Consider the following 25,142-nt stretch of genomic DNA (forward strand, 5'->3'; position numbering starts at 1 on the left):
AGCTTTTTATGATGATTACGGTTTGCATGTAAATAACGGTTTGTAGCAACAGATTTAATATGAACATTGGTGGTAATGTCCATTCTATCATTGACCCAAAGTACCAAGTCCAAAAAGACTATTGTTATAGGGTCAATTACATACATAAAACTCAAACCTAATAGGGTAGAGTTAAAATGCGAAAATAAATCTAAAATGCTACCAACCAGACTATCTTAATGTCTTTGATAAAATGGCCATAGCAGACCAAGCCCCATCAGTAGGTTACCTGTCCAAGCCGAACTCTCCTCCCAGTAACCCATAAATAGATCGGTGTGACTGGGGACAAGACTTGTTCCCATGGCCGTTCCACAGATCTACAAATAAAAATTGATTTTCAAATAAAAGATAATTATGTCTTAAAATAAATTCTATAATGGTCAACATTAAATCCTTTTGTTTGAACGGCATGTTGGCATTCAAACCCAAATAGTCCTTAATGTCCATGAGTCCCCTAGTGTGCTCAATACACCTATAAAGTGAATGGAAATCACAAGTTGCCTAAACAGGGCCGCCGACAGGGGGGGACTGCGGGGCGCCTGGTGATCAGACAAAGCAGTTGGGCCTGAACTTTTGTGGGCGCCAGGCCCTAGCTCTCCCCCAGCTGTGGGCCTTCCTACTCACCAAGTGTCCCACACCAGGCCTTCTAACGTCGGCACTCGGCTTCCAGTGGGTGCCGGCATGAGAGAGAGGCCCGGCGCACACTGTGTCAGATGCTCGGCGTGGGACACAGTGAGGGAGAGGCCCGCAGCTGGGGAAGAGCACCCCGCAGCCACCTGGGACCAGCACAACCCCAAAGTAGTGGTGTTTTTTTTATACTGTATGTATTGGGGGGGGGATTATGTATTGGTTTTTTTTATATGTATTGGGTTTTTGTTATATGTACTATGTTTTTTTTATATGTATTGGGTGTTTTAATATGTATTGTGGGTGTTTATATGTATTGGAGGGGTTTATATGTATTGGAGGGGTTTATATGTATTGGGTCTTTTTATATGTATTGTTTTGTTTTATGTATTGTTTTTTTTATATGTATCGGGGGTTTTATATGTATTCTTTTTTTTTATATGTATTGTTTTTTTATATATGTTTAGTTTTTTTATATATATGTATTGGGGTTTTTTATATATGTATTCTTTTTTTTATATATGTATTGTTTTTTATATATATTTATTGGGATTGAGACCATTAGGGAAAAGACTATTACATTTAAAAATCCAGTTTGATTCTTGTTGGCATAGAGTGCTGAACCTATCACCCCCTAGGACAGATGGGGGTATATGCTCAACTCCCATTATTTTCATACCCTCTGGATTTTTATTCTGACAAATGGCAAAATGCTTGGGTAAATTATGGGACATAACTCAATTTTTAATGTTACGCCTGTGCTCTTAAAGTCTAGTGCATAGGGGACGAGCAGTCCTCCCAATATACTGATGTCCACATTTGCAGGGTATCATGTAAACTACAAATATGGTCAAACATATGGTGAATGAAACCTTTGACCCTAAACAAATCTCCATTCGAAAAGGATTTAAAGTCCTTCCCCAAGAAATTGCAGGTGATGCATCTAGTTCTATTACACCTGAAGTTTCCTGTAGGTTTCACTTGGAATAATTAAACAGGATCCTGTATTTTCTTCAACCTAGTAGGAGACAAAATGTTCTTGACACTGTTGGCTTTCCTATATATAACAGTGACTGCACCCACAATATGTTTACCTAAAATGTTCTTGATCTTTTTAGCTGACTAATTGAATCTTAAAGTTGGAGGACATAAGATTTCACCAGCAACAAAGGAAAGGGCAGTTCAAATATGGAATTAATTACCCATGGAGACTGTGATGACAAATACAATAGATATGTTTTTTTTTTTTTGTTTTTTTTTTAAAGGTTGGACATCTTTTTAGAAAGGAAAGGTATACAGGGATATACCAAATAAGAAAACATGGGAAGGATGTTGATCCAGGGAGTAATCTGATTGCCAATTCTTGGAGTCAGGAAGGAATTTATTTTTCCCCTTGTGAGACATCATTGGATGATATGTCACTAGGGTTTTTTGTTAGCCTTCCTCTGGATCAATATACTTTAAGTAAGAATATAGGATAAAGTATCTGTTGTCTAAATTTAGCATAAGTTGAACTTGATGGACGTATGTCTTTTTTCAACCGCATCTACAATATCAGAAGAACAATTCCGTCTTAGGCGATAGAATTGGTCATGACAGGTTGAGAAGGCTTTTTACATTTTGTCCACCAGCTTTTTATGATGATTACTGTTTGCATGTAAATAACGGTTTGTAGCAACAGATTTAATATGAACATTGGTGGTAATGTCCATTCTATCATTGACCCAAAGTATCAAGTCCAAAAAGACTATTGTTATAGGGTCAATTACATACATAAAACTCAAACCTAATAGGGTAGAGTTAAAATGCGAAAATAAATCTAAAATGCTACCAACCAGACTATCTTAATGTCTTTGATAAAATGGCCATAGTTGACCAAGCCCCATCAGTAGGTTACCTGTCCAAGCCGAACTCTCCTCCCAGTAACCCATAAATAGATCGGTGGGACTGGGGGCGAGACTTGTTCCCATGGCCGTTCCACAGATCTACAAACAAAAATTGATTTTCAAATAAAAAATAATTATGTCTTAAAATAAATTCTATAATGGTCAACATTAAATCCTTTTGTTTGAATGGCATGTTGGCATCCAAACCCAAATAGTCCTTAATGTCCATGAGTCCCCTAGTGTGCTCAATACACCTATAAAGTGAATGGAAATCACAAGTTGCCTAAACAGGTCCGCCGACAGGGGGGGACAGCCGGGACTGCGGGGCGCCTGGTGATCAGACAAAGAAGTTGGGCCTGAACTCTTGTGGACGCCAGGCCCTAGCTCTCCCCCAGCTGTGGGCCTTCCTACTCACCAAGTGTCCCACGCCTTCTAACGTCGGCAACAGAAGTAAACTGGACTCGGCTTCCAGTGGGTGCCGGCATGAGAGAGAGGCCCGGCGCACACTGTGTCAGATGCTCGGCGTGGGACACAGTGAGGGAGAGGCCCGCAGCTGGGGAAGAGCACCCCGCAGCCACCAGGGACCAGCCCCAACCCCAATGTAGTGGTGTTTTTTTATATGTATTGGGGGGGGGGATTATGTATTGTTTTTTTATATGTATTGGGGGGGATTATGTATTTTTTTTTATATGTATTGGGTTTTTGTTATATGTACTATGTTTTTTTATATGTATTTGGTGTTTTAATATGTATTGTGGGTGTTTATATGTATTGGAGGGGTTTATATGAATTGGAGGGGTTTATATGTATTGGAGGGGTTTAAATGAATTGGAGGTGTTTATATGTATTGGAGGGGTTTATATGAATTGGAGGGGTTTATATGTATTGGGTCTTTTTATATGTATTGTTTTGTTTTATGTATTGATTTTTTTATATGTATCGGGGGTTTTATATGTATTCTTTTTTTTATATGTATTGTTTTTTTATATATGTTTAGTTTTTTTATATATGTATTGTTTTTTTATATATGTATTGTTTTTTATATATATATTTATTGGGATTTTTTATATATGTATTGTTTATTATATATATTTATTGGGATTTTTTATATATGTAATGGGTTGTTTTTTTAGATGAATTGGGTGTTTTTTTATATTTAGTTTATATATATATATATATATATATATATATATATATATATATATATATATATATATATATATATATATACCATCCTTTAGCTTCTCTGAATACCCCGTTTACCAACCCCACACTGATGAGACCCATAAAGGTCGAAACAGCTGTCTGTGGGTGGGTTTTCCCTGGCTGTGCTCAAAGCTGTGACCATGCAGCAAGCTTAAGCCTATAGGGAACCATGTTAAAAATGTTTTTTGAAGCAAAAAGTGGCACTGTGTGCTCATTTGCATGTCATTCCCCAGAATCCCTTGCTGCAGTGGAAGTGCTGTGTGCTGGGTGATAATGGTGAAAGGCGGGGTTGCAGACCTGCCTAAGACATGCAGATGAGCGTGTGCGTGTGCGTGTGTATTCGGGTGTATATGTATCATGGGATTTTTTATATATATTGTTTTTTTTAATATGTATTGTGGAGGTTTATATGTATTGGGGAGCTATATGTATTGGGGATTTTTTTAATATGTATTGTGTCTTTTTATATGACTAGGGGATTTATATGTATTGGGGGGTTATATGTATTGGAGGTTATATGTATTGGGGGTGTTATATGTATTAGGGGTGTTACATGTATTGTTTTTTGATATATGTATTGGGGAGGTTTATATGTATTGGGTTTTTTATAAGTATTGGGGGTATATATGTATTAGTTTTTTTTATATTTATTTGTTTTTTATATGTATTTTATTTATACAGTATGTATTTTATTTATACAGTATGTATTTTATTTATACAGTATGTATTTTATTTATATGTATTCATTTTTTATATGTATTTTATTTATATGTATTCGTTTTTTATATGTATTTTATTTATATGTATTCGTTTTTTATATGTATTTTATTTATATGTATTCGTTTTTTATATGTATTTAATTTATATGTATTCGTTTTTTATATGTATTTTATTTATATGTATTTGTTTTTATATGTATTTTATTTATGTATTCGTTTTTTATATGTATTTTATTTATATGTTGTGTATGTGTATGTTTTAAGTTATGGTGGGTGAAAAAGGCAACAAGAAACCTCCACCGTATTGCATATAGCAAATAAAAAGATCACTTGTGAGCACATTCACATGTCTTAGGCTTTGGTCCCGCTGCGGCCGGCGGCGCACGCGGACACGCGGCAGCGGGCCACCAGCTCCTTTCTTCCAGTCTGGAGGTCCCCGCTGGCTCCTTCCAATGTGGCTGACTGCGTGCTGTGACGCGTCACCCGGTCGATGCTGCGAGCTTCTGGTGATCAGAAGCGCTGACGCGTCACGTGGTGCAGCAGTCAGCCAATGAGGGAAGGGAGGCGGCTACGGGGAGGGAAGGGAGGTGGCTACGGGGAGGGACGGGAGGTGGCTACGGGGAGGGAAGGGAGGTGGCTACGGGGAGGGAAGGGAGGTGGCTACGGGGAGGGAAGGGAGGTGGCTACGGGGAGGGAAGGGAGGTGGCTACGGGGAGGGAAGGGAGGCGGCTATGGGGAGGGAAGGGAGGCGGCTACCCTGTCAGTGCAGCCGTGCATAGCGCCCCGCCCCCTCCTCTGGTGGCCGTTTCGCAGGCTGCCCCAGCTCCGGGAGGGGGGAGAGGGATCGAGAGGGACTGACAGGTTGGGGGGGGACAGTACGAGAGCCCGCCGCTCAAACCACGCCCCCCTGCTCAAACCACAGCCCCAGCTCCCGCTCCCTCTCCCTACAGACCGCAGGGAGCGGTCAATTGCAGGGGCTAAGGGGCTGCTGTGGAGCTAAGGGGCTGCTGTGGAGCTAAGGGGCTGCTGTGGAGCTGAGGGGCTGCTGTGGAGCTGAGGGGCTGCTGTGGAGCTAAGGGGCTGCTGTGGAGCTGAGGGGCTGCTGTGGAGCTGAGAGGCTGCTGAGGAGCTGAGGGGCTGCTGTGGAGCTGAGGGGCTGCTGAGGGGCTGCTGTGGAGCTGAGGGGCTGCTGTGGAGCTAAGGGGCTGCTGTGGAGCTAAGTGGCTGCTGTGGAGCTGCTGAGGGGCTGCTGTGGAGCTGAGGGGCTGCTGTGGAGCTGAGGGGCTGCTGTGGAGCTGAGGGGCTGCTGTGGAGCTGCTGAGGGGCTGCTGTGGAGCTGCTGAGGGGCTGCTGTGGAGCTGAGAGGCTGCGGTGGAGCTGCTGAGGGGCTGCTGTGGAGCTGCTGAGAGGCTGCGGTGGAGCTGCTGAGGGGCTGCTGTGGAGCTGCTGAGGGGCTGCTGTGGAGCTGCTGAGGGGCTGCTGTGGAGCTGAGGGGCTGCTGTGGAGCTGAGGGGCTGCTGTGGAGCTGCTGAGGGGCTGCTGTGGAGCTGAGGGGCTGCTGTGGAGCTGCTGAGGGGCCGCTGTGGAGCTGAGGGGCTGCTGTGGAGCTGAGGGGCTGCTGTGGAGCTGCTGAGGGGCTGCTGTGGAGCTGAGGGGCTGCTGAGGAGCTGCTGAGGGGCTGCTGTGGAGCTGAGGGGCTGCTGTGGAGCTGCTGAGGGGCTGCTGTGGAGCTGAGGGGCTGCTGAGGGGCTGCGGTGGAGCTGCTGAGGAGCTGCTGAGGGGCTGCAGCGCTGTGCTGTGGGATGGTCCCGCCCCCTCATGTCATGGCCGCGCCCCCCATCCATTTTGGCCACGCCCCCCACGCCGGAAAATATTCACTGCAGACCGCAGATCGCTTTGCAGTGAATTGCATGTGCCAAGCAAGGTGGCCATGTGGGCGCGTGCAGCGGGGACTTAGCCTTAGGCAGGTCTGCAACCCTGCCTTTCATCATTATCCCCAGCATACAGTGCTTCCACTGCAGCAAGGGATTCTGGGAAATGACATGCAAAGGAGCACACAATGTGTCACCTTTTGTCTGAAAAAACATTGTTACATGGAACCCATATAAGCGAATGCTCGCTGCTAACACAGCTTTAAAGCACAGCATGGGATTCAGATGCAAAGCCAGAGAAACCATTCACAAACATTCACCCACAATAACTTAAAACATGATGGTAAACCCTACAGTCTTGAAGATGCAAAGCCAGCAGTACAACCACTGATGATACCCATTAAGGTTGAAACATGTCCGTGAATGGCTTCTCCGGCTTTGCATCTGATTCCCATGCTGTGCTTTAAAGCTCCATGTAACAATGTTTTTTCAGACAAAAGGTGACACATTGGTGAAAGGCAGGGTTGAAGACCTGCCTAAGACATGTAAATGTGCTCTCAAGTGATTTTTTTATTTTATATATATATATATATTGTGACAGAAACCAGGGGATGGTAATAAATTCCGTATATAGGGCTCCCAGGATACTAGACAGTTTCTATCCTGTTTGGCCTGGGAGTGCAGCCTTATAATACATACACTCCATCCCACAGTTTGGCAAGCGCTGGAACTGAGGGATGAGAGATCCAGACCAGAGTTTGTCTGCTGCCTGATTTCTGTCACCTGTCATGCTAATTAGGAATCAGGTATGAAAGACTGATTTCCTGTTTGCTCTGGTCTCCCCACAAGAGCCAGGAGGCTGGAAGGCTGCTGAACTACAGAGGGGAGAAGCCTCTTCCCCAAACAGGTTCAATCTTTCTGTTCATTTGTGTAAGACTGCAAAAGTACCATGTTTTGATGTTGGAAGTGGAAAAGCCACTTCCAACCCTGAGTCAGGGATATCTAAGTTAAGTTATCGCTCAGGTGAGCAGCTTTTGTTTTGATCTGTTTTCTGTTGTATGCACTGTGGCAGTCTCAGTGCCTGGGACTGAATAAACCAGGCATAGCCTGTTTAAAGGAACAGTACGTGACGCCTCATCATTTAACCTACCCTAAAAGACCGTGTTCTAAACAGTCCCGGACAAACGACGGAGCCCCGGAGTAAGCCGTTTGTCACATATGGTGGAGAATGCGGGCAGAGCACTAGGGGGTCTGCGGGTTGAAGAACTTTGAAAAAAAAAAAAAAAAAAAAGTTTTTTTCATCCTCTGCAAACAAGATGGAAGACGTGGTGGGTGCGCTGGTACGCAATGTCGCTGCCCAGAAAGACGCGAATGAAACCCAGCAACAGCTGTTAATAGCCCAGCAAGAAACTAATGCAAACCAGCAGCAGACGAATGCAGCCCATCAACAGCTGCTAATAGCCCAGCAAGAGATTAATGCCAACCAGCAACAGGCGAATGCCAACCAGCAACAGGCGAATGCAAACCAGCAACAGACGAATGAAGCCCTGCAAAACGCGAATGCAAACCAGCAAGAGACAAACCGCTTGCTGAGAGAGGAGCAACAGCGGTTCGCTCAGGGCTTACAGCAGGAACTCGAGATCCTGAGGGGGACTATCAGTAACCTTCCACTGGCAGCGGCAGCCCCAGTTCCGAAAATGACCAGGGCAAGCCACTACCTTCAGAAGATGGGACCCTCGGATGATGTGGAAGCCTATCTTCTCACGTTTGAACGCACGGCACAGAGAGAGGGATGGCCAGAAGCTGAGTGGGCTGGTCTAATCGCACCCTTCCTAAGCGGCGAACCCCAGAAGGCTTACTTTGATCTAGAGCCAGCCGAAGCTAACGTCTATGCAAAATTGAAGTTCGAGATCCTCGCCCGCCTCGGCGTAACCACGGCTGTTCGCGCCCAAAGGTTTCACGCATGGTCCTTCACGATGGATAAAGCCACCCGAAGCCAGATGTATGACCTCATCCACCTCGCCCGGAAGTGGCTACAACCCGAGATCAACTCAGCCAGCCACATCGTGGAACGGTTGGTCATGGACCAGTTCTTGAGGAAACTTCCCTCTGCCTTACGCCGTTGGGTCAGTCGGAGTGACCCCCACAATGCGGATGAGCTTGTGGCCCTCGTAGAAAGGTACAATGCAGCAGAAGAGCACCCGCAACCCACAGTCGTGGAGCAACCCCACTACCCGAGGTTCCAGGACTCTTCCAGAGACGGTAAAAGGGTACCGGGGTTAAGGGGCGCTGAAGAGCGGCGACCACCTTCACGCAGCACCAGCAACAGTGGTTCGCACACTAAGGGCAATAGCCAACATGGGGAGCCGGGAAAAGGCTCTAAGTGGGACACAGACTATGTACCTAAATGTGTAAATTGTCATGAGAGGGGCCACACAGCAAAAATCTGCCCACTAAATTATGAGCCCATGCAATGCAACAGCGTGGAACCTTATTCGCTGTTGTCCCAATGTATGGGCCCTAGCCCAGAGGACCCCTTGAATAACCATCTGTGGGCATTTGTAAAGGTTAATGGTAAGAGGGTTCGGGCACTTCTTGACTCTGGGAGCATGGTCACACTAGTGTCCGAATACCTCTTGCCCATTAAGAAGAAACAGGGAAACAGTTCACAAAGAGTGGCAATTTGTTGTATACATGGGGATAATCATGAATATTCCACTGTTGATGTTTTTTTTGAAACAGAGTTTGGTTCTTTAGATTTCAAGGTGGGTATTGTACCCAAACTGGCACATGATGTGTTAATAGGGACCGACTTTCCCCATTTTCTAAAAATGTGGTCCCCCGCTCAGAATAGCGCCCAGAGTTCAATAGCGGACCATAACGAAGTATTAGAAGAAACAAATCCTTTCCCTTTTTCAGAAATGGAGGTTGACGAGGGCCCAAATAAGAAGGGGGAAAAGGAGGAGTGCTGTAAAATTCCCTTCCCCATCACTACTTTGGTAGGGAATACCCCAAATCAAGATGTTGAGCAGACACTTACCACCCCAGAACCGGATAAGACCCTCGCTGACCTAGAGGTCAGTCCTGGGAGTTTTAAGAAGGCCCAGTGGGAGGACCCCACATTAGCGGTAGCAAGGGGAAATATACGGGACCAGAATAGTACTCCTGGCCAACCAGATAGGTCACTTGCTTACCCCTACTTCGAGGTAGAGAACGACCTAGTATATCGGGTTGATAAAAGGAAATCAGTTACAACTAAACAATTGTTGGTACCACGGACATTCCGTAACGTAGTATTACACCTCGCACATAGTCATCCATTGGGGGGACACCTAGGGGTGGAAAAGACAAAAGAAAAGGTTCTCCGAAGCTTCTATTGGCCTGGGGTTCTGGCAGAAATTACGAATTATTGTTCCTCATGCCCAGAATGTCAGATCACCGCCCCGTTCAAGGCGTACCGCAGCCCATTGGTACCCCTTCCCATAATAGAGGTACCATTTGACCGGATTGCTATGGATCTAGTAGGACCCCTAATAAAGTCTGCTAGGGGACATCAGCATATATTGGTAATATTAGATTATGCCACCCGATATCCGGAGGCAGTTCCCCTACGTAGCACCTCAGCTAAAAACATAGCAAAAGAGTTAGTAGTTCTGTTTTCCCGGGTCGGGATTCCTAAAGAGATTCTATCTGACCAGGGAACACCATTTATGTCCCAAGTAACGAAAGAGCTATGTAAACTCCTAAAAATCAAGCATCTCAGAACCTCAGTCTATCATCCACAAACAGATGGTTTAGTGGAAAGGTTCAATAAAACCTTAAAGAGCATGTTACGGCGGGCGGTTGATAAAGATGGGAAAAACTGGGATTGTTTGTTACCGTACCTGTTATTTGCCATTAGGGAAGTTCCCCAATCATCCACAGGCTTCTCCCCGTTTGAACTATTGTATGGCCGACACCCAAGGGGCTTACTGGATATAGCCAAAGAGACTTGGGAACACGAGGTTACCCCTTACAGAAGTGTAATAGAGCATGTTGCCCAGATGCAGGACCGCATTGCTGCAGTCCTACCCATAGTGAGGGAACACATGGAGAAAGCTCAAGAAGCACAGAGGAATACATATAATAAGGGTGCTAGGGTCAGAATTTTTTCTCCAGGTGATAGGGTACTAGTTCTGGTTCCCACCGTGGAGAGTAAATTCCTTGCTAAATGGCATGGGCCATATGAGGTCTTGGAAAGAGTGGGAGAAGTAAATTATAAGGTAAGACAGCCAGGTAGGAGGAAACCTGAGCAAATTTACCATATAAACCTACTCAAGCCCTGGAAAGATAGAGAAGTCTTGTTAACCCTAGTACCCCCAGGTCCGTCAGAGAATCAAGAAACTGACCCAGAGGTTAGCATAGCTGAAACCCTGTCTGTTCATCAGAAACGAGAGGTTCAGAATTTAGTGAAAAGAAACAAAGAAATTTTCTCTATACGGCCAGGTAGAACTAGCGTAATTGAACATGACTTAGTCTCTGAACCGGGGGTCCGAGTTAACCTTAAACCGTACCGAATCCCAGAGGCCAAAAGAAAGGCTATAAGTTTAGAGGTTAAAAAAATGCTAAAACTAGGTGTAATTGAGGAATCCCAAAGTGGGTGGAACAGCCCTATAGTCTTAGTCCCAAAGCCAGATGGTACAACAAGGTTTTGTAATGACTACCGGAAACTAAACGCGGTGTCAAAATTTGATACTTATCCTATGCCCAGGGTAGATGAACTTGTAGAGAGACTGGGCAAAGCCCGATATCTCACAACCCTAGACCTAACAAAAGGGTACTGGCAGGTTCCCCTCACAGAAAGGGCAAAAGAAAAGACAGCCTTCTCAACCCCAGACGGCCTCTTTCAGTATAAGGTGTTGCCTTTTGGCTTACATGGAGCTCCCGCCACATTCCAAAGAATGATGGATAAAATTTTAAAACCACATGCTCGGTATGCTGCCGCCTACCTGGATGATGTGGTAATCCATAGTGAAGATTGGCAATCCCACCTTCCAAAGGTCCAAGCTGTGCTTGACGCAGTCCGGTCTGCTGGACTAACTGCTAACCCCGCTAAATGCACTATTGGTCTGGAGGAGGCCAAGTATCTGGGATATTCTATTGGCAGAGGTTTACTCAAACCCCAAACACTCAAAGTGGAGGCGATACAAAATTGGCCAAGGCCAGTTACAAAAAAACAAGTAAGGACCTTTTTGGGCTTAATTGGGTACTATAGAAGGTTTATTCCCAATTTTGCAACTAAGGCAACCCCACTAACTGACCTCACAAAAGCAAGAGGACCGCTAATGGTAAAGTGGTCCCCCGAAACCGAACAGGCCTTTAGAAGCCTGAAAGAAGCTCTCTGTGCCCAACCAGTGTTGGTCACACCTGACTTCTCCAAAGAGTTCGTAGTCCAAACCGACGCATCTGAGGTAGGGCTGGGGGCGGTACTCTCCCAGGAGTCTCAAGGTGAGGAGCACCCCATCCTTTATTTAAGTAGGAAACTAAATCCCCAGGAGAAAAATTACTCCATAGTAGAGAAAGAGTGTCTCGCAATAAAGTGGGCTGTAGAGACGCTCAAATACTACCCGTTGGGGAGAAAATTCCGGTTGGTCACAGATCATGCACCCCTTACCTGGATGTGTCAAAACAGGGAAAAGAATGCTAGAGTGACCAGGTGGTTCCTAAGCCTACAACCCTTTAAATTTTCTGTGGAACACAGGTCAGGGCACAAACATGGCAATGCTGACGGGTTGTCAAGGATGCACTCCCTAATATCCATGGTCGCTCATCCCTCGAGGTCTGAGCTGGGGGGGAGGATATGTGACAGAAACCAGGGGATGGTAATAAATTCCGTATATAGGGCTCCCAGGATACTAGACAGTTTCTATCCTGTTTGGCCTGGGAGTGCAGCCTTATAATACATACACTCCATCCCACAGTTTGGCAAGCGCTGGAACTGAGGGATGAGAGATCCAGACCAGAGTTTGTCTGCTGCCTGATTTCTGTCACCTGTCATGCTAATTAGGAATCAGGTATGAAAGACTGATTTCCTGTTTGCTCTGGTCTCCCCACAAGAGCCAGGAGGCTGGAAGGCTGCTGAACTACAGAGGGGAGAAGCCTCTTCCCCAAACAGGTTCAATCTTTCTGTTCATTTGTGTAAGACTGCAAAAGTACCATGTTTTGATGTTGGAAGTGGAAAAGCCACTTCCAACCCTGAGTCAGGGATATCTAAGTTAAGTTATCGCTCAGGTGAGCAGCTTTTGTTTTGATCTGTTTTCTGTTGTATGCACTGTGGCAGTCTCAGTGCCTGGGACTGAATAAACCAGGCATAGCCTGTTTAAAGGAACAGTACGTGACGCCTCATCATTTAACCTACCCTAAAAGACCGTGTTCTAAACAGTCCCGGACAAACGACGGAGCCCCGGAGTAAGCCGTTTGTCACAATATATATATATATATATATATATATATATATACAAGAACAAAAGAAAAAGAAGCGCCAGCTCCATAGCATAATACTGTATAAAAAAGACACAAATTTATTCAATTGCAAGAGAGGCCGCCAGGACATGCACTCACTTCAAATATATAAAAAAAACATTCATGGGAGACAATCTGTAAATTTCCAAGACCATGGAAGAGGAAGGTTCAGCCAAGGTGAAGTAAGAGCAATAATACTGATGGTGTGGGTATACAGGCAGATACTTATCAGTATAGATGTCATCAGATGAGAGGGGGGGAGGGATGATATTTTCCACTTCAGTGGTGGTGTAGCTGTGTCCACGGAATCACCCCTCGTAACACTTGGAAGGGACTCTCAGCGTCACAGCAGTAATGTCCACACTCTGTGTATCCAGTAATAGGAACACCGCCCCAGCCGTGTAGATTAAGTAGCCTCTCTCCTCTCACTCTGTGCCAAGCAGAATCGCCAGCTCTAACCCACTGAATGTTTTTTATATATTTGAAGTGAGTGCATGTCCTGGCGGCCTTTCTTGCAATTGAATAAATTTGTGTCTTTTTTTATACAGTATTATGCTATGGAGCTGGCGCTTCTTTTTCTTTTGTTCTTGTAGATTCCTTTGATCTGGCTAGATCACATTGAAGCTTGCCTCCCCAATACAGTGACTGGAATACACTTTTCTGGACTTGTTTTTCATCTTTCCCATTGGACTGGTCTGTTCTATTTTTATTTGCATATTGGACATTGTTTTATCCATTTCATTTTTTTTGTGTTATTTATATATAACTTATTTTGTTATATATTTATTATTACATTTTATTATCATTTTATTTCTCACACTATCAAAAAGCTGTTTTTCCCTGACGAAGTAATTCATTTACGTAACATGTTGGAATAGGACGTGTTCCAGTCTGTACTCTGTGGAGTTTGATATTTTGGATTTATTATACATTTTGCCAGTTCATGGACATTTAATTGCTCAATTCTCATGCAACGGGACGCTTTGGAGTGACGTCACTAGTGCACACCGGTTAGCCCATCGCGGAGCACTGATGCGAAGCAGGCTACACCACACGTTGCCAGTGTATAGTTCTCTATCTTGGATGGGACTTCCTGAGCGACGACGCCAGTGCACGTTAAGCAACGGCACCACACTTTAACAGCGTGCAGCGGATCCTGTGCAAGGACATTCCAGCCCTCCATCCGGTGAGACGACGCTGATCAGAGGGAGGAGGAAGTCCAGGAGCCTCTGGGGAGAGACAGGATTTCATCCCATCCCTAGCCCAGCAGAGTCTTGAGTGATTCCACACCGTTTGTTGTTGTGGTAACATGTCCAAAACATGTCATGCCTGTTATATTCATTTTTAATGTACGTGTAATACTCACCCGCTGAATGCGATCAATACAATATTTCTTTATATACTACGCTATGAGGTTTTGCGCTGTTTTCTCTTTTTGTTTTCTATGCATTTGGGATGCAAGAATATAAAGGCGACTTACAAATTAAATGGAGATATATTGGGGGAATCCTTGATGGAGAAGGATTTAGGAGTGCTTGTAGACAGCAGGCTTAGCAATAGTGCCCAAAGTCATGCATTAGCTGCAAAGGCAAATAAGATCTTATCTTGCATCAAACGGGCAATGGATGGGAAGGGAAGTAAACATAATTATGGCCCTTTATAAAGCATTAGTAAGACCACACCTTGAATATGGAGTACAATTTTGGGCACCAATCCTAAGAAAATACATTATGGAACTAGAGAGAGTGCAGAGAAGAGCCACCAAATTAATAAAGGGGATGGACAATCTAACTTATGAGGAGAGGCTAGCTAAATTAGATTTATTTACATTAGAAAAGAGGCGTCTAAGAGGGGATATGATAACTATACAAATATATTCGGGGACAGTACAAGGAGCTTTCAAAAGAACTGTTCATCCCACGGGCCGTACAAAGGACTCAGGGCCATCCCTTAAGGTTGGAGGAAAGGAGATTTCACCAGCAACAAAGGAAAGGGTTCTTTACAGTAAGGGCAGTTAAAATGTGGAATTCATTACTCATGGAGACTGTGATGGCAGATACAATAGATTTATTTAAAAAAAGGTTGGAAATCTTTTTAGATGGGAAAGGTATACAGGGATATACCAAATAAGTATACATGGGAAGGATGTTGACCCAGGGATTAATCCGATTGCCAATTCTTGGAGTCAGGAAGGAATTTATTTTTCCCCTTATGAGATATCATTGGATGATATGTCACTGGGGTTTTTTGTTTGCCTTCCTCTAGATCAATGAGTAGGTATAGATATAGGATAAAGTATCTGTTGTCTAAATTTAGCATAGGTTGAACTTGATGGACGTACGTCTTTTTTCAACCTCATCTACTATGTAACTATGTAGCCAGGCAGGTTTTCTTGGCTACTAGTCTGCCCTCCCTGGCAGTAAGTCCTGGTAAGAGCTGGCCTGCCAGGAGTTATCATGGGGTTTCCCCACTCACAGTAGCTTAGTTGGTGACAGGGGAGGTGGTGGGACTAGGCCTGTGTGTGTCCAATGACTGATTTCAAATCTGGTACCTACTTACCTTGTACTTAAGGAGCTGAATTGCTAAATTTAATCAGTGCCTCTACCTCCTTGAGAGAGGCTGGTCTACCAAACAATTGTGCAGGGCTCTGCCAATTTGTACTCCCTCCCATAGGGGAGTGGAGGGGGAAACTATACCCTATACTACACCAGGGAGTAAGGGAAGAGCAGGGACTGCTTCAGGTGCCCTTGGCCTGGAGTGGAGGTCAAGGGTACATCCTGAGGGTGAAGCCACAAGAATTGAGCTGTGTATGCTGTAAGATCTGCCAGTGCACTGAATAAAGTGATCCTGCTTGAAATATATCCTCTTGCCTGAGACTGCAATCTATCAGGAGGGGTGGAAGTAAGTTCTCCTGCAGGGACTGTCTCCACATTCCTTGGGCCTACCAGAGATGGAGGTGCTGACACAGTGAGAAAGAATAAGATACTACCCCAGAAGCCTGTCCAGTTCTCTTCCATAACACCGCATGAGACTCAGATCTACTGTGAGCCAGTATGTAGGTACTATACCATGTACTGGTAACATTTCCTAGAGGGTGGGGGAAGCACCACTACATTTGGAGGCGCTGCTGAGATCATCAGGACAGGCTTTCAGCAACGCAGAACTGGAAGATAAGAGGTATGCCTCCAGTGAGAGTGTCAAAGAGGGAGGAAGGCTAGGTGTAGTGTCCAGGGACTCCTGCCTACCATAACAGGGGCCCATCTTCCCCACCAAGGACCTGCAACCTGTGCTGACCTACAGGGCAAGCTGTGTTGAGACAGAAAGGCTGTAAGATCTGCCAGTGCACTGAATAAAGTGATCCTGCTTGAAATATATCCTCTTGCCTGAGACTACAATCTATCAGGGGGAGTGGAAGTAAGTTCTCCTGCAGGGATTGTCTCCACATCCCTGGGGCCTGCAAGAGATGGAGGCACTAACACCGTGAGAAAGAAACAGATACTACCCCAGAAGCCTGTCTTGTTCTCCTCCATAACACCGCATGAGACTCAGATCTACTGTGAGCCAGTAGGTAGGTACTATACCATGTAATGGTAACATTTCCTAGAGGGTGGGGGAAGCACCACTACATTTGGAGGCGCTGCTGAGATCATCAGGACAGGCTTTCAGCAACGCAGAACTGGAAGATAAGAGGTATGCCTCCAGTGAGAGTGTCAAAGAGGGAGGAAGGTTAGGTGTAGTGTCCAGGGACTCCTGCCTACCATAACAGGGGCCCATCTTCCCCACCAAGGACCTGCAACCTGTGCTGACCTACAGGGCAAGCTGTGTTGAGACAGAAAGACTGTAAGATCTGCCAGTGCACTGAATAAAGTGATCCTGCTTGAAATATATCCTCTTGCCTGAGACTACAATCTATCAGGGGGAGTGGAAGTAAGTTCTCCTGCAGGGATTGTCTCCACATCCCTGGGGCCTGCAAGAGATGGAGGCACTAACACCGTGAGAAAGAAACAGATACTACCCCAGAAGCCTGTCTTGTTCTCCTCCATAACACCGCAGGTGACTCAGATCTACTGTGAGCCAGCAAGTATGCACCACACCATGTAATGATAACATCTCCCTGAGGGTGGGGGAAGCACCGCTACATATATATTGTTTTTTTTTTATATGTATTGGGGTGTTTATATGTATTGGGAGGTGTTTATATGTATTGGGGGGGTTATATGTATTCATTTTTTTTATATGTATTGTTTTTTATATATGTATTGGGATTTTTTATATCTGTATTGGGAATTTTTATGTATGTACTGTATGTCTTTATTTATATAGCACCATTAAAGTACATAGCGCTTCACAGCAGTAATACACGTGACAATCATATAAATAACAAATAATACAAATAACAGTTCATGGGAATAAGTGCTTCAGACATAAAAGTAACATTTCGGAAGAGGAGTCCCTGCTCCGAAGAGCTTACAATCTAATTGGTAGGTAGGAAGAATGTACAGAGACAGTAGGAGGGCATTCTGGTAAGTGTGTCTGCAAGGGGCCAATGTTTATGTATCATGTGTATAGTATTAGCCACGGTACTAATTGAGGGGAAGGGCATTCCAGAGGTGTGGGGCAGTCACTGAGAAAGGTTTAAGGCGAGAGAGGGCTTTAGATACAAAGGGGGTAGAGAGAAGGCATCCTTGAGCAGAACGCAAGAGTCAGGATGGTGCATTGTGAGAAATTAGGTCTGAGATGTAAGGAGGGGCAGAAGAGTGTAAAGCTTTAAAAGTGAGGAGGAGAATTGAGTGTGAGATGTGGGATTTGATAGGAAGCCAGGAGAGGGATTTCATCAGGGGAGATGCTGAGACAGATTTAGGAAAGAGTAGAGTGATTCTGGCAGCAGCGTTTAGGATAGATTGTAGGGGAGACAGGTGAGAGGCAAGAAGGCCGGACAGCAGGAGGTTACAGTAATCGAGACGGGAGAGAATGAGGGCCTGAGTCAGAGATTTAGCAGTTGAGCAACAGAAGGGCGTATGTTTGTAATATTGCAATACTATATATTACAATATTGTAATATATATTTATAGATGTGTAACGGTGTTTCCCCCAACCGGTGGGAGATCTGGCCATTACTAAATGTGTGGTGTATGATACTGCTGGTAACAGGAGGGCTGAGCTGTCCGCCGGTGGTAGTGAGCACACAGGATCAGGTTTCTGGGGTACATTACCCATATAGTTCTCTAGCAGTGCAGCGCCTCCATCTGCCGCAGGCTCCAAGATGAATGGAGGCTATCTCCTACGGTAGAAATACTCCCTCTCCTCTCAGTAAGATCACACTCAGGCAGGAGGTATATGCAAACAGGAACGGTCTTTATTGATACCACCACAACGCAGCAGTGGTCTGCTCAATCACAGCTTCTCAGGTCAGCTATCCACTGGATGATGGTGCCTGGACAACCACTACAGGTCAGGGCCCCTGCAGCTGTCCAAGCTCTTCCCGACTCCCCTATCAGAAGTCAGGGTATAGGCTCACACTCACTCTCCCCCAAGGGGAAGAGGCTAGGGAAGGCCCTAATCTCAGGCTCCATGTGTGCGTCCTTGCCTCTCTCAGTGGGGAAAAGAACTACTGAATTTGGGGCGGTACTGCCTTTAAGTACAGCCAGATGGAGGGCATCACGTCTGTCCTATGATTGGACATGCTCAGGCCCAATGTCACAACCTCCTACTGTCACTCAAATGCAACACCATGGAGAGGGAAAACCCATCTTAACTGCTGGCAAGGCCTGTTCTTACCAGGGCTTACTGCCAGTACAAGGGCAGGCTAGTATGTATGTATGTATGTATGTATGTCTTTATTTATACAGGCAGTCCTCGGTTATCCGACACAATGCGTTACTCAAAATGGCGTTGGATAGCGAAACGTTGTAAAGCGAAACACATTTTCCCATTGAAACACTGTTTAAATGGAAGGTTCCGTTCCTGAAGGCATTTTTAATGCTAAAATACACCAAATATTTTACGCAGACAATAAGATATGCAGCATACACATAAATTATATACAGGCACACCCCGGTTTAAGGACACTCACTTTAAGTACACTCGCGAGTAAGTACATCTCGCTCAATAGGCAAACGGCAGCTCACGCATGCGCCTGTCAGCACATCCTGAACAGCAATACCGACTCCTTACCTGTACTGAAGCTGTGCGCAAGCGGGGAGACTATAGAGCCTGTTACACATGCGTTATTTACATCAGTTCTGCACGTATATGACGATTGTAGTACAGTACATGCATCGATAAGTGGGGAAAAGGTAGTGCTTCACTTTAAGTACATTTTCACTTTACATACATGCTCCGGTCCCATTGCGTACGTTAATGCGGGGTATGCCTGTAGTGTATATACTGTATTATATATATATATATATATATATATATAATATAACATAATATATAATATAATAGAAAAATATAATATATTATATAGTATAATATAGTATAATATATATATATTATATACACAAACAACTTTGCAAAGCGTCGTAAGAGCGTTGGATAAGCCATTTTGGCGTTGTAAAAATTAACATAGGTATGCATTGCATAGCGTTGGATAAGCCATTCGTGTAAAGCGCAGCGTTGTAAAACGAGAACTCACTGTATAGAGCCATTAATGTACATAGCACTTCACAGCAGTAATAGTGACAATCATATAAATAATAAGATATAAATAACACAAAGGGAAGAAGTGCTTCTGACAGAAAAGTAACATTTAGGAAAAGGAGTCCCTGCTCCGAAGAGCACAGAATCTAATTTTGTTGGTAGGAAGAACGTACAGAGACAGTATTAGCCATAGGTGGCATGGCTACATATGTATTGGGTTTTGTTTTTTTAGATGTATTGGGGATTTTTATATATATATATATATATATATATATATATATTGGGTGGGGGGTATATGTATCATGGAGATTTTTTATACGTATTGGGTTTTTTTATATGTATTTTTTTATATGTATTGTGGGTGTTTTATATGTATTGCAGGGGTTTATATCTATTGGGGGTGCTTTATATGTATTCGGTCTTTTTATATGTATGTTTTTTATATGTACTGGTGGGTTTATATGTATTGGTGGGTTATATGTATTGGGCGGTTATATGTATTGGGGGTTATATGTATTGGTGGGTTATATGTATTGGGCGGTTATGTGTATTGGGGGTTATATGTATTGGGGGGTTATATGTATTGGGGTTTTTTCTATATGTATTGGGGATGTTTTTTAGATGTATTGGGGGGGTTTATATGGATTGGTTTTTTTAATATTTTGTTATGTATTTGGGGGGTTTGAAGGGTTTGTATATATTTGGGGGGGTGAGTATTTTTTCTAAGTATTTGGAGGGGTGGGGTATTTTGGTATGTATTTTGTGGGGGGAATGTGTGTGAGGGGGAAGGAATGACTGTGAGGAGGGGGTATTGAGAAAGTGGGGTAATTGACAGGGGGAAGAATGAGAGGAGCAACGGAGTAAGAATGAGATATAGGGGAGAGAAATACATGTGATGGGATTAAGTGAGAGAGGGGTAATTGATGGAGGGGGGAGAGACATCATTGGATGATATTTCACTGGGGGTTTTGTTCAAATAAAATATCTGTCGTCTAAATTTAGCATAGGTTGAACTTGATGGACTTATGGCTTATTCAACCTCATCTACTATGTAACTACTATGTAACTATGTAATGTTGGTGGAAACCTGTCCTAGCTTCAATTTGCATAACCAGTATCACCACCCTCATCCCCACCCCCCACATTGTTATACTGGCTATGAAATCTGAAGCAGGAATAGATTTCAACTACACCTTAAGATATGGTTGAAACCTGCCCCAGCTTCAATTTGCATAGTCATTATAACCAGCCTCACCGTTTTATACTGGCAATACAATGAGCCAAATCTAGACTTTTGCCCATTGAAAATCATAAACATATATATATACATATGTATACATATATATATATACATACAGTTGTGTGAAAAAGAAAGTACTCCCTCTTTGAATTCTATGGTTTTATATATCAAGACATAATAACAATCATCTGTTCCTTAGCAGGTCTTAAAATTAGGTAAATACAACCTCAGATGAACAACAACACATGACATATCACACCGTGTCATGATTTATTTAACAAAAATAAAGCCAAAATGGAGAATTGATCCCTGGTGTGTTAGTCCTGGTCTCCTGTGACACATACCATCTTACTTTTGGTCTTTTGATATCTCTTGGAAGTTAAGAACCATCTATGTCCAATGGTGGTTATTTCTTCATGTCTTACGGCCCACGGCCATTTTAATTTCTTCACCCTCATTATGATGTCACAGATTTTGGGTTGTTTTCGTATCTATTCTTTCTTTTTCCTGTCTTTTCGGGTAGTACCCAGCATACTTTTCTCCATACGTATATGAAGTGTCGGAAACTTACAAATTATCTTAGCATTTAGGATCCAATTTATGTGAGCACAGGCAGAATACACTGGTTGAACATTCTCTTCTTGAGGCACAGTGTTGGGTTCCATTCAAAGATTGTCTTTTTTTCCCATCTAGTCATTATTCTCCTATTGATTTAATTTGAAAGGTTCCCATCCCTAGATATTTGCCTGCTATGGTAGGCATACGTTTTGACGTCTTCTACAGTATGTGCTGACTGAATGATTTTTAAATGGTGGGATAAATGTGGACTTCAATTTATATTTTTTAGTACCTATATCCAGATTATCTATAGGTGGTTGTGATTGGTCCATATCTGGGATTCTGGAAGAAAAGAAAGATTTAAGGTTAAGTATACAGTACGTTCAAATTGAAACAGTTCTAAAACAAATTTATCAAAGTGTGAAGTTGGGACACAAGAAGGTCCATGAGCTAAAACAGATATCTCGCTAACAGCCAGTGAATAATGCGATACATTTATAACAAGTGAGTCCGTACTCAGTTGTTGTTCTGAGATCCTGTAGAGAGCGATAATCCGTGTCTCTTCCTCAGACGTCTTGTTTTCTTCTGTTTATCCTTTTGTCCTGACGAAACCCTAAAAAAAGGTGCAGGGCTTTGATCTCGGTGACGATCTGTAGAGGAGTGGGCGTCAGAGTCACTAGTAGTATATTCTGTGGAACTCTGTGTATGACGTCCCCTTGGACAACTATGTGGTTTGCTGTCCTGTCTCAGCCAATGATAGACTCAGCCGTCTTTGTAATCATTAACCACCTTCTCAAATTTCAATTTCTTAAAGTGTGTCATGTCGCTTTTACATTTTTCAAGCCCTGTCTTGAAATCATCAAGCAATTTAACTATCACTCACAGTATTTGCTTGTTCATTCAGAATTTCCTATTTTAAGAATTTCCCGTGTTAGCAAGTTGTACACCCACCTCTTGAACTACTAATAAAATCAAGTCCAATGAAATTTTATTGAGTACTTGGCACCATTTATCACAAAAAGTGGGATTGTCAGCACCGATGGTAGTTTATTATTAATCCTAAATCCACATGGAATACATATTTGACGATAGTACTCAGATAAGGTGCAGCCATGAGCAAATAGCTCTATTTCCCATTTTTTAAGACGTTAGAGTTCCGTGAAGAGGTCCAAAGGTCGCACACTTTTAACACATGCTGATGGACCAATGCATGTCACATTACTTTCAATAAAGCAACTATAATTCAAGTCTGTATTCATTCCTTTAAGTGCCAAAGCATGAAGCGTAAAGATACAAAAAGCCACCTGTCCCTGTCACCACCCCTCCACAGGGGTTAGACCTGCTCAATTATCATAGCTTTCAAAGTGTATACTCTTGTGCTCATTATATCTGTGTCTAAATGGTCTGGCTGTCTTACCCACATACAGTAGATCTTGTTGCATGGACACTTTTGTTGGCTCCTTGTGACCTTGGGCAAGTCACTTTATCTCCCTGTGCCTCAGGCACCAAAAACATACATTGTAAGCCCAACGGGGCAGGTACCTGTGCCTGCAAAATGTCTCTATAAAGCGCTATGTAAAACTAGCAGCGCTAGAACAAACAATTATTATTATTTATTATTATTTTACGGAATTTTTCACCACTACAGTATATGGATGACAAAAAGCATTTCCTTGTATAAGAGCATTAGAAACTCCACAATTCTTGCTAGAATAACTTGCCGTTTTGTGTGAAATGGGATTATCTATACTTCTGAACAGGGTCTGCCTGAACCAATATATCTCTGTATTGACCCCCCTATTTATAGCACTCACATTTTCACTACTGTAAGTCCTGATGAAGGTGTTCTACAGATACCGAAACGTTGATGTATGTTCGCATAAAGACTACATCAAGACTGGAGTGCCACAGAATGTAGTTTTTGGGTGGATTATTTACAGTAGCAGCACCTGTGACTGTGAGCACACAGCAAACAAAGCAAGCAGCTGCAGTTACTAACTATGGTATCTGCATCACTACGCCCAGCCTGCGTGGATCCAGCACCCTGAAAAGGTATAAGAGACTGATGATGGCCATGTTTATAGTCAGGCAAGGAGGGGTACACAAGGAAAAATAAAGATAGCTGCAGCGTCAACCAATCGGAAGCGGCAATGCCATCTCACAATGATGTCATTACATTTTGTTAGCTACCAGAAGTTGACCCCAGTGACCATATTGTTTCTCCCAGACAAAGAATTTAAACATCAAAAATCTCACTAACCCATTCTTTCAAATAAGGTAAAAAATAAAATAAAAACATGTGTAAGAAAAAACTGAGCAGCATTAATTGCTGCTTTTAAATGTATATATATATATATATATATTGTGACATAGTCCAAAGATGTTAGGCAGCTTTCTGCCCCATTTTAGAGCAGAAAGTGCAGGAATAGCTAAAAATGATCCGTTCCACAGCTTCCCATTAACTCAGGCAGCTGGATGGAAAATCCAGACCACAGATTACAATGGCTCTAGTTCTCCCTCACCTGCTCTTCTAATCACATGCACAGGTATTTAGAGCAGAGAGGTTTTGCATTTGGCTCTCTCTCTCCTTAGAGCCTGGAGGCTGGGGGTATCGCTGCTCCCCTGCAGCCAGTATCGGGGTTGACGGCCCCTCCAAGTATCACAGTACCAGAGGATTTGCCTGGACACGGGACCGAGTTCCCACCACGAACAGATAAGACCAAACAAATGTTTACTGCTGTTGCTAAAAGACTGTGCTGTATCTAAGTGACCCTAAATGAGAGAGCATTGTTTTAAGCTGGGGAACCAGGTTAGTTGGCCAGCAGCTGTTAGAGAGACTGATTCTATGTGTAGTTAGATCCCTGAAAGGGATAGGATTTTGTTTATATAATTTGGTTTCTTTTTACTTGAAATAACAGTGTGGGAAATACTGTAACAATGAAATGAGTGAACTGCTGAATGAAAGTATCTGAGTACCTCTAACCTACACATGTTAAAGCTGCAGTACCTTACTTGGATGAAAATAAAGCAGGCAGAAGCCTGAGTTAAGCAGCTTAATACTTTGCATGATCCTGTTTTTTGTATTAAATAACCCTAGAAGACTGTGTCGGGAAGAACCCAGACAGACGTCAGCACTACAAAAGAGGGGCGTTTGTCACAATATATATATATATACAGTGGTTGACAAATCACCAAAAAATCTACTCGCCACACAAAAAAATCTACTCGCCACCTAGTACCAAGCTTGGGCCAATATTTACTCGCCCGGGGGTTAAATCCACTCGCCCTGGGCGAGCAAATGTATAGGTTTGTCGAACACTGTGTATATATATATATATATATATATATATATATATATATATATATATATATATATATATATATATATATATATATATACACATACATACATACATATATACATATATACATACACACACACACAGTATATGTTTACAGTGTGTTGAGCATACAATATTCCATTTGCAGTCAAATTATCGAGACATATGTATTTATTTTTGTGGAACCATTTGGCGGCCATCTTTGATTGTGATGTCAGTTATGGTACTGGTACAATGAGCGGTGTAAAGACTCAATACTAATATTTCTGGCTACTGCTTCTACTAGATAAACCCAATCCTGTCTTTTTTTCCCTGTCTCAAACATCAGACGAAGAAGGTAGGGTATGGACAGGTTTCTGCTGATTCAGAAGTAACAGAAGCTGAATGGATTGCAGTATCATCAATTACATCACAAATACAAGATGTCCGCCCTGCTGCCTCTTGATAAGAATATAAAGATATCTCAATAGTTCTATTTTTTATTTTCATTTGTTACAAATCTAAAGGACCGG

The 25,142-nt window shown here is 43.3% G+C and overlaps 1 protein-coding gene and 1 long non-coding RNA gene across 3 annotated transcripts in view; one reads left to right on the forward strand and one right to left on the reverse strand.

Moving 5' to 3' along the window:
- Positions 1-25,142, reverse strand: part of LOC142463914 (uncharacterized) — a 69,636-nt gene that overhangs the window by 38,192 nt on the left and 6,302 nt on the right. The window lies entirely within an intron of this gene.
- LOC142463913 (3-galactosyl-N-acetylglucosaminide 4-alpha-L-fucosyltransferase FUT3-like) overlaps positions 1-25,142 on the forward strand; it is a 37,264-nt gene that overhangs the window by 8,981 nt on the left and 3,141 nt on the right. The window lies entirely within an intron of this gene.

This window comes from Ascaphus truei, chromosome 12 (assembly GCF_040206685.1).
Source record: "Ascaphus truei isolate aAscTru1 chromosome 12, aAscTru1.hap1, whole genome shotgun sequence".
NCBI lineage: Eukaryota > Metazoa > Chordata > Amphibia > Anura > Ascaphidae > Ascaphus > Ascaphus truei.